Source organism: Engraulis encrasicolus, chromosome 7, assembly GCF_034702125.1.
Source record: "Engraulis encrasicolus isolate BLACKSEA-1 chromosome 7, IST_EnEncr_1.0, whole genome shotgun sequence".
NCBI classification, from domain to species: domain Eukaryota; kingdom Metazoa; phylum Chordata; class Actinopteri; order Clupeiformes; family Engraulidae; genus Engraulis; species Engraulis encrasicolus.
The window spans coordinates 3242658-3252651 of record NC_085863.1 but is presented as its reverse complement, the minus strand read 5'-3'; the positions used below and the strand labels follow the sequence as shown (position 1 = coordinate 3252651).

At 42.8% G+C, this 9994-nt stretch overlaps 1 long non-coding RNA gene across 1 annotated transcript; it reads left to right on the top strand.

The window, feature by feature from the left end:
- Positions 1–773: 773 nt before the first annotated feature.
- On the top strand, positions 774–2899 carry LOC134451901 (uncharacterized). Its single transcript, XR_010035308.1, has 3 exons — positions 774–1886; positions 1971–2173; positions 2554–2899. It is a non-coding gene; the product is annotated as an uncharacterized LOC134451901 (long non-coding RNA).
- The last annotated feature ends 7095 nt before the right edge of the window (positions 2900–9994 follow it).

Genomic DNA, 9994 nt, shown 5'->3' with positions numbered 1-9994 from the left:
CATAGCTTTATGGGGCATCTGCTGGCTTCCCGCCCCAATGAAATTGTGGCCCTAGATTTCACCATCTTGGAGCCTACTCGTGGTGGCATTGAGAATGTTTTAGTGATGATTGATGTTTTTAGCAAATACACCCTGGCCATCCCAACCCGAGACCAACGCGCCGCCACCGTGGCCCAAGTCCTGGTCGCATTCATTCTGACCAGGGCCGCAACTTCGAAAGTGCGTTGGTACAGCAGCTCTGCCAGATGTATGACATCACAAAGTCTCGTACGACCCCCTACCACCCGGCCGGTAACGGCCAGTGCGAGAGGTTCAATCGCACGCTGCACAATTTACTGCGGACTTTGCCGGCGGCCCAGAAAAGCGATTGGACTACTGCACTACCCCAGATGGTGTTCTGTTATAACACGACCCCACACCAGTCCACCGGGGAGTCTCCATACTTCCTTATGTTCGGTCAAGATCCCAAACTGCCTGTGGACTTTATGCTGGGTAGAGTGGCCAACCCTTCACCAGGCACCGTGAATGACTGGATAGTGGAACATCAACGGCGACTCAATCTTGCCTTTAGCCAGGCACGGGACCATCTGGCCACTGCAGCTGAATATCGCCACCAGCTTCATGCCCAACGTGTGCGGGAGTTGCCGCTGAAGGAGGGACAACTTGTTTACGTCTGGGACCATAGTTCCCGTGGTCGTCACAAAATTCAGGATCTATGGCATGCGGTGTTGCATAAGGTACTTAAGGCCCCGCAGCCAGGGGGAGTGGTTTATACTGTTGCCCCAATTGATGCCCTGGATCGGTCCAAACATGTGCACCGCACTATGCTGAAACCTCATCGTGGCCCCGAACCTGTGAGCGATCCACCGCTCCCTACTCCGACTGGGAGGGCCCCCCAGGAGGATTCTATGGAGGACATTGGGTTGTTGATGGCTCCTGGGCCTAGTAGAAATCCTCTGGCCTTACCTCCCGCACCGGCGACAGTTTCTTTGTTACCGCCTCCTGCTACTGTTAGTCCCAGTGGGCCTTCCCAACCATGTGACCGCGACCAGCTCCAACTGTCGCCTGCTGAGTCGGGGATGGACTCGCTAGCGCTTCCATGTTCTCCGTCTCGCAATCAGGGTGGTCCCCCCTTGGACCAAGGCAGTGATGAACCCATGGTCACCTCCTCCGAGGGGCCCCTTGAAGGTCCTTCTCTGGAGGATGAATCGCTATTACCCACCCAATCCAACGACTGTACCAGTGGAGTACGAAGAACTGCTCGAGCAACCGCAGGTCAGCACTCTAACCCTCACCATCTTCCATGTCCAGCAGGAGGCGCCGTTTGAAGGAGTCATAGTATTTACGCAGGGAAGTGTTTCATCGCCGGGACGTCGATGCAAATCCCAGGGGTAGATTGTAGCAAAGTGGGCTTTGACGTTCCTTTTTCATTTGCGGTGCGTGCGTCATCACGTCACACCGACCTATCAGCTGATCTCACAGCTGATTTCATTCCAGCTGAGACGCCGGCTTTTGGCAAGCTAGGAGGAATAGCTGTCGGTCAACGTGCTTTCCTTTGTCCATCCAAACGTGCATTCTGGTCTACTCTTTGCACTCCGATCTGTTGCCAAATTCAACTTGGCGTGACACGCTCTCCGCCTCGTACAAGTGTATCTACCGGTGCCATCAGCTGTTTGTTGGCTACCCTGTTCATCTACCAAAGCTCCGAGAGCTCTCTCCTTCTGGCTCAGGTAGGCCACCCAAATGACGCCACACGTTCGCTAAAGTTTTGATTTGTTTGACTCGGGTCTAACCGATGATGTATTTTGTTGTAGCGTGGGTTTGAGTTTCCTCTGACTCGTCGGCCTTTATTGTCTCCCTCCTCGCCTCCTCTGCTGTTGTGGAACGTGAGTATACCGCTTCAACTTTTCATCACGTTGTAAAATTGGTACAATAGCCCAGTTACATCGCATTATCATCTGTATTTGTAGGCGCCTGGGTGTAGCTGCAGACTCCCGGTTCGCTCTGAATTGCTGCTGTTTTGTCCCCCCTCGATACGTGCTTCGGACTGACGCGTCGCAGTGTCCGGTCATCCGAGGGCTATCACTCCGAAAGCATTCAGCAGCCCAGCATAAGTTAACTTGCGCAGGTGGCGCATGTGGCCGAGTTCAGTGTGTGCGTGAATGTAGTCTGTGTGAGTGAGTGTCCTGTTATGTCGTGGTGAGAGCACGATTCATTTGTTTATTTTGTACATTTTCTTTGAGGGATGTTTCTTTCTTCTGTTTGATTATTTTCTTTTGACTTGAGTTGGGAACTTCAATTTGAATTATTTTGTTTTGTTTCTGTAACTACTGAGTGTGCACGGCTTATAGCCTAAACCAATGCCCCTGGCCTGATTGTTACTAATTCTCATCAGTCCTGCTCTCGCCTGTAGCAACCTTTTTTTTGTGGCGAGGTAGATTTTGCTGGTGGGCCCTGCAATTCAGTTTATTTCATTTTGTTTGTCTTTATTTGCTGGGCAAGTGGCAGGCCCTTGATTACCCCCTTATTTACCCTTTTCTTTTCTGTTAACAGGTGCAGGTAATCCCAGAGGGAGGTCCTCTTCCCCCCTGGTGGTGGGTCCGGTCACGTGGTGTGCAGTGAATTGCAGTGCAGTGCAGTGTTACCTGTGTGTGAGTGCAATAATTCACCTTCACTTAGTGTGTGCATGGGCACGAGTGTTTGTGTGTACTTATCCAAGACCTATACAGGGGGCTTAGTATAATTCCCCCCTCTTGGGTGCACCTGCCCTGTAATTGAGAACCCTCCCTTTTGTACTGATTTGTGTGAGTGTGTATGTGAGTGTGAGTGTGTGTGTGCATTGTGGTGGGAAATATTTTAAACTGTCCGGATTTTTATATTTATATGTGAAATTGTTAATAAAGAGATTATTTTGTTACAGAATCCACGTTTCCTCATTAATGCAACATAACTTGTGTGGGGGTCAAATCTAAGGTTTTCATACAGTCCCTGGGCTGTAGTTCCCATTCTTATCCCAGGGTGGCGTAGTCTATTTAGTAAGAAAAACTGTGAAATTTAGAGTTTAAAACCCTCCTGTCCTTACCACTTGGTTACACAGAGACACTGGTTGTTCAATCATTGGGGGTGGGTATATGCTGTAATTAACCGGTACTCAAGGTACTGTAGATCTCACACTTTTTATTTTTCAGTATAAAATTGATGTTAAAAGTGATTCACATGAACTGTGGTTTGCTTTTGCATAGTGATGTGCTATTGCGTAATCCATGTTTTTGTTGCATGCGGCAGCATGGAGTATGCAATAACGCGATGCAAAAGCAAACCACGGTTCATGCGAATCACTCTTATTTCATGCGTGTCTCAATACGGTTCAAGCGCTCACTTGAAAAAAAGTGCGGACATTCATCTTTGTTTCCATTTAAACTGTGTCCACATGGATGTTTGATTTTCTGCTCATAGTTTTCATTTTAATTTTACACTGACAAATGGAAAGTCTGAAAACTACCTTGAGTGGGGAACCGTTTTATCCGGCCCCCGATATGAAGAAAGGGGTCTAAGCCTTATTGTTGTTATTATTATTATTATTATTATTATTATTATTATTATTATTATATAGGTCTAACATGTGAACCCTGCATTAAACTTTTAACACCACATCAAACCTAAGATGTCTGATTCAACTTTTCCTCTCCAGTCTGTACAGGTTAATGGCATACAGGCAGTTCACTCTCTGGGCAAGAGGACACCTGGGGAGGAGAAACAGGATGCCAATACCAGCCTGCGTTGTAACCACCATACGGCACCTATACCCATCACCACAATATCATGGATTTGAATACTCTTTTTAAATCAAATAATAACTATATTATATGTCCAAGACTTCAATTTGAACCACATTCTTTTGCACTTAACATTTGGAATGTGACAGAATTATTATATTAGCCCACATTACATTAATGAAACCATGCAAGTATCATTTGTTTTGTATTGTGATTGTTTATCGATCCTGTGTGTGATTTTGTTTTTATTTAGGAGCTCCTGGTGCAAATCGGCTGAGATGCCTTCGTATTGGAAAGGCCTTCTCAGGCTTTACAACACCTTTGTGCTGTGCCAGTGTGACCACTGGGTCGGGGTTTGACTGTTGCAGTGCTGCTCGGATGGAAACAGATCTGCACCTCTTGACTACGCCTGACACAATGTCCTTCCTAAAACTATAGTCCTTGTTCACTTTCCTGGGAGTGGTGATGTAGTGTTGTGCTCCCTTTGAGAACTGGTGTTTGAATTGTATCTCTCCATCTTTTCTTTTTGCCATTTGTCTGTTGGAATTGACATTGTGATCTATTGCAGCAATCTGGAGGCGTGCTTCGAAACTTTCCTTTAGGAATTTCTTCCTTTTGGTGGCATATTTGGTGTACAGGGAGTGAAGTGACTCAAGTTGGCCTGTGTGTACACATTCACATGTTTTCTCCAGTTTCTTCAGGAGGACCTTGTCCAGAACCACCTTCTGCAGAACTTCAAAAGCAGCTGAGTCAGGCTGTAACCAGGGATGCATTCTTTCTTCCTCAGCTGTGTAAGGTGCATGTTCACACTTGGTCATCGTTTCTCCACAGGTCCACTCGTGAACATTTGTGATGTGGAGCAAGTCTGTAGCCAACACGGACACTGACACACCATGCTACTTCAGCTGTGATGGGCACCTCTCCATGCCCTCTACCTCCAACCAATAGCTATTTTTTTTACTTCCGTCACCTCCACAGTCTCCTGTGCCAGCACCAGGCCTGAGTTGGTGTCAAGGAGGGAGTAAGTTCCGAATGTGGTATTGTGTCCAGGGCTGTCATATCTACAATCACCACACAGCAGGAGTGGTTCATCCCCTGCAGCAGCCAGCAGAGACTCATTATGGGTGGTCCATACATTTTTTACCTCTGGTATTATGTAGGCCTTCTGAATGTTGAACCATTCTCGACTCGACAAACATTTCAGGCCAATGGGGTCACATATTTCAAGGAAGGGGCTACATTCACTGCCAGTAACACTCTCCTCACTGTCACTCTCCTCACTGCTTTCTAGGTGGTCTTCCCTCATTTCAAAATCCTCATTTGACTCCTCCTCTTCCATTGCACTACCCTCATCTAAGTTATCCCACTCTGTGTCACTTGAGCAGGCGGCAGGCTTTGGTGCTGGCAAGGGTGTTAAGTCCCGCACTGGCTTGCTGTAAGGATGGTGATGGCTAGGCCAACTGTCATTATTGCCCGTCTGTACTGCTGCACTTCATCGGTCTGTGTGCATACACTCACAGTTTTAGGTAATTGATGTTCTTGCAGAACTTCACATTCAGCAGTACTTTTGCCGTCTACCTCAAAAATTGATGTATGCCTGACCTACAGAAATAAAGAATATGTTTGCAGTTCAAAGGCATTTGTTTGCTTGTGTTGATTTTATACTAAGGTGATATACTGTGTAATGTGTAGATCTATTTTAGGAGTGTGCGTTGTTTTATTCAGTAGTAAAATAATCTAAATGTTTCATTCTTCCTTTGTGAAGTTATACTTATCTTTATATGTCAGATTTTGATACTTGAATGGGAAATAAGCTATCCTCTAATGATGATGAATATAGAGGGTAAATGACTGGTTAAAAATTGTTGGGTTTGTCATTTGGTGTAATGCAACAAGACATTAAGTCTAGGCCTACTAAATATAGGCTACATATTATGGATTTGTTGGGTTGGGTACTATCAGAGAGGGTTTATATAGGTAGAAAGGCTATGGCACTGAAAGCCAAACAACTATTAAATAACTGCACCCAAGCCTGTGGCCTAAAATTTTAAAGAAAGGTTGGAAGTTTAATGTATCCTGACACGCCCACTAGCGGGCATGGTGTAGTAGATGGAGGTAGCGATCGCCCGACATTTAATCTTAACCCACCCCAAGTAAATAAAAACCTGTTAACAACTGTGGTGGGCGATAGCTGGAAAGGTGCAAGTGTTCAAAGCTAACATGGAATTGCACAATGTTTTTATTACCCTTGGTGATTAATTTAGCATTTAGTCTGTCTTTCATACTATCGTAGGCTACCTGAAGTTGTTCTACTTTAGATGAGTGCGCCGTTGTCGTTGGCGAAGCGCAATTTTGGCAGGGCCAAAGTTACGTTATCATACGTTGTAAAATTGAACACAGAGGGGGTTGCGTCCAATTTAAGCCTGTTTGTGGACCTAGTCACTAGACGCCCTGATGGATCAAATATCTTTTCCTCTATGTAATCTTCATCCAAAAAAAGGTCACTGCAGACCGGCATAGTTGTTGACAGGAGGGTTTTTCCACTTTAGCGCGGCCAACAAACGGTGGAGGACCGTTTTGCGCTTCAAGGGCAGGTGATGGAAATGAACTGCCTTGCTCTTACTCGCCTTTAAACGGTAAAATGTATTCTCGCAGCCAGGTGCAATACAATAATGCCCTCCCTTTGTCCTCTGCTTATTACCGTTCTCCATAATAGTCAAATCTCTAAATGTCGTTGTGTCCGTCTCCGATGCTTGCTACTGTAGAATTTCCAAGGCAACACACCCAGTGATGTAACGTTCTGCCGTGGAACATGATGGCGCTACACAGTTGCAAAAATGTATCTTTCTCAAACGTATTATATTTTAACCAGTGTCACTGACACTATTAAGGCAACTCGAATGGATAGACTAAGACTCAATATTTCTTTCTTTTTTTTCCCTTATATTTTTTATTCAAGAAAGCAGAAGTAATATGCATGTTGTTACAATATCTTGAATTGGATACTTTTCTTTTCTTTTTAACAAACAAACCCCACCCACCCACAACACCCATATACTGCTGTAAAAGACAAAAGAAACACATAAGTACAAAAAACAAAGTTTCCTGTACAATAAATTATATAAATAACTCAAGAGAAATAATAATAATAATAATAACAATAATAATTATGCTAGTTATAGTGACAAAGCCCAAAAGGAAAAACTTAACAATAGCAATAATAATACTGAAAACTGAAAATAAATAGTGAAATAAAAATGAAATAAAATAATAATAAAAAAAAAAACATTAGCAATAATAATAATGACAGACAATTGGGGTATTACATGCTCATATACATGTCAATAATTAAGCAAGATCAATAGTAAATCTCAGGGCTCCATAGGCTTATGGAAGGGTCTTGATATTTTTAAAGTACTCAATCAGAGGGTCCCACATCTTGTGAAATTGTCTTGTCGAACCTCTAGTAAAGTATTTAATTTTTTCTAATTTCAAGAAAAACATTAATTCAGTGAGCCAGACAGACGCTTTGGGTGATTCAGGGGATTTCCAATGTAAAACTATATTTCTACGGGCTATCAAAGATGCAAAAGCAAAAGCATTCATCTTGTCAATGGATAGCGTATGCTCGTCAACCAATACTCCAAAGATGGCCATATCTGCAGATGGTTTTACTTTGGTGTGAAATGCATCATTTAGTATTTTACAGATAGATGACCAAAATTCAGTTAACTTGGGGCAATCCCAAAACATATGGGTCATATTTGCTGGAGCTGACTTACAGCGCTCACATCTGTCATCAACGTTGTCATACATTTTTGAGAGTTTAGATTTAGTGTAATAAATTCTATGAAAGACTTTGAACTGTATCAGGCTAAGCCGGGCACAGGATGAAGTTCCATTAATTCTTTCCTGAGCACGTTCCCAGAAGTATCCAGGAATTTCAAAGCCAAGTTCTTCAGACCAAGCAGTTCTTAGCCTATCTAATGATGTCTCCTGAAGAGAAGTTATTATATTGGAAATATTTGCAATATGTCTCCCCAAATGCATGGGATGACGCAAAATTTTCTCAAGTCCTGAATCTGCTGGGAAATCAGGGAATGTTGGACTCTGGCTTTGAATAAAATGGCGGACCTGGAAATACCTGAATAAATCAGATTTCTGTAGATTGAATTTGGCAGAGAGGTCATTGAAATTGGCAAAAATTCCATCTATATAGAAGCGGTGACATGCGCTCAAGCCATTCCTTCTCCATACAGTGAAGGTATGGTCTATTCTGGCGGCAGGGAAAAGGTGGTTGTTACAAATAGGGCTGTATGTAGAAAATTCTTTCAGTTTGAAGTGTTGTCTGAATTGCGTCCATATCCTAAGGGTAGCAGATACCACAGGGCTAGAAGTGAATTTGGAGGGTGACAGTGGTAATCCAACAGTGACCAAAGCAGGAAGTGAGGTAGAGGTGCATGAGTTTGCCTCAATCTTACACCAATCCGGCTGTGGATTCTGGTACCAATATATGACTTTTTGAATATTAGATGCCCAGTAGTAGTTTCTCATATTAGGTAGTGCCATGCCACCCTTATCCCTTGGCCTCTCTAAAAACTCTCTGCGTATTCTAGCATTTTTATTTGCCCAAAGAAAAGAGGAAATTAATTTATTTAAAGATTGGAAAAAAGATTTAGACAAAAATACTGGAAGACATTGAAACAGATATAAAAAACGGGGTAAAACATTCATTTTAATACAACTAACTCTACCTGGAAGAGATAAATATAGGCCAGACCATCTCTTAAAATCCGCTTCCAATTTGATCAAGAGGGGTTTGAAGTTATTTTCATAGAGATCAGAGAAGGCACGGGTGATATGTATGCCTAGATATTTAAATCCAGACTTTGATACATGGAAGGGGAACACGTTGTCAGTTAACTGAAGGGCCAAATTGTTAATGGGAAAGCATTCGCTCTTAGAGAAGTTTAATTTGTAACCAGAGAAAAGTCCAAAGTCATTAAGGATATTGACAATCTTAGGAATGCATGATACTGGATCAGAAATATACAAAAGTAAGTCGTCAGCATATAAAGAGATTTTATGTTCAGTTCCAAACCTGCGTATGCCAGAAATGTAGGGGGTTGTCCTAAATTTTATTGATAAAGGCTCTATAGCTATTGCAAATAGAAGTGGGCTCAGGGGGCAGCCTTGGCGGGTACCCCTTGAGAGAGAAAATAGTTTGGAAGATATTTTGTTAGTAGTTACTGATGCCTTAGGAGATGTGTATAATAAGCGTATCCAGGATATGAAGTTTGAGCCAAAGCCAAATTTCTCTAATACAGTGAATAAATAAGTGAATTCCACTCTATCAAATGCTTTTTCAGAGTCCATGGAGACAACAACTTCAGGAGTCTCTCTGGATGCAGGGGAGTGAATAACATTTAGAAGTGTACGGATATTTGTAAAGGACTGGCGACCCTTTATGAAACCAGTTTGTTCTGTTGAGATGATAGTGGTGGTAACATTCTCTAGTCTTGAAGCTATCAGCTTAGCTAAGATTTTAACATCAACGTTAAGCAAAGATATAGGTCGATATGACCCACAATCATTTGGGTCCTTGCCTGGCTTCAAAAGAAGTGAAATGGAAGCCTCTGTTAAAGTTTGTGGTAAATGTTTCTGATCGAAAGAGTGATTAAACATTTCAAGTAGCAAGGGAGCGAGTTGAGAAGAGAACTTTTTATAAAACTCGACAGTATAGCCGTCTGGCCCAGGTGATTTGCCACTTTGCATTTTGCGAATGGAGTCAACTACTTCCTGTAACTTAACGGTTTCTTCAAGGCTGTCTTTGGCTTCTGTATCTACTTGTGGGAAATTAATGTTGTCTAAGAAAGTCATCATGCTTGCTTTATCATGTGGGGCAGAAGATGTGTATAGATTGAAATAGAAATCTCTAAAAGTGTCATTTATCTCTATTGGGTCTATGGTCAAGGATTGTGATGTAGTACGTATCTGAGGTATTAAACGAGATGCAGATTGGCATTTAAGTTGGTAAGCCAGAAGACGACCTGCTTTATCTCCATGTTCATAATAGTGTCCCTTTAACCAAAGTTGGTGTTTTTCTGTTCTTTCTGTTGACAATAAATCATATTGGGCTATCAATGCAACTCTTTCTTTATATAGCTCAGGAGTTGGAGTGATGGAATATTGTTGGTCAATGTGTCTTATCGATTTCA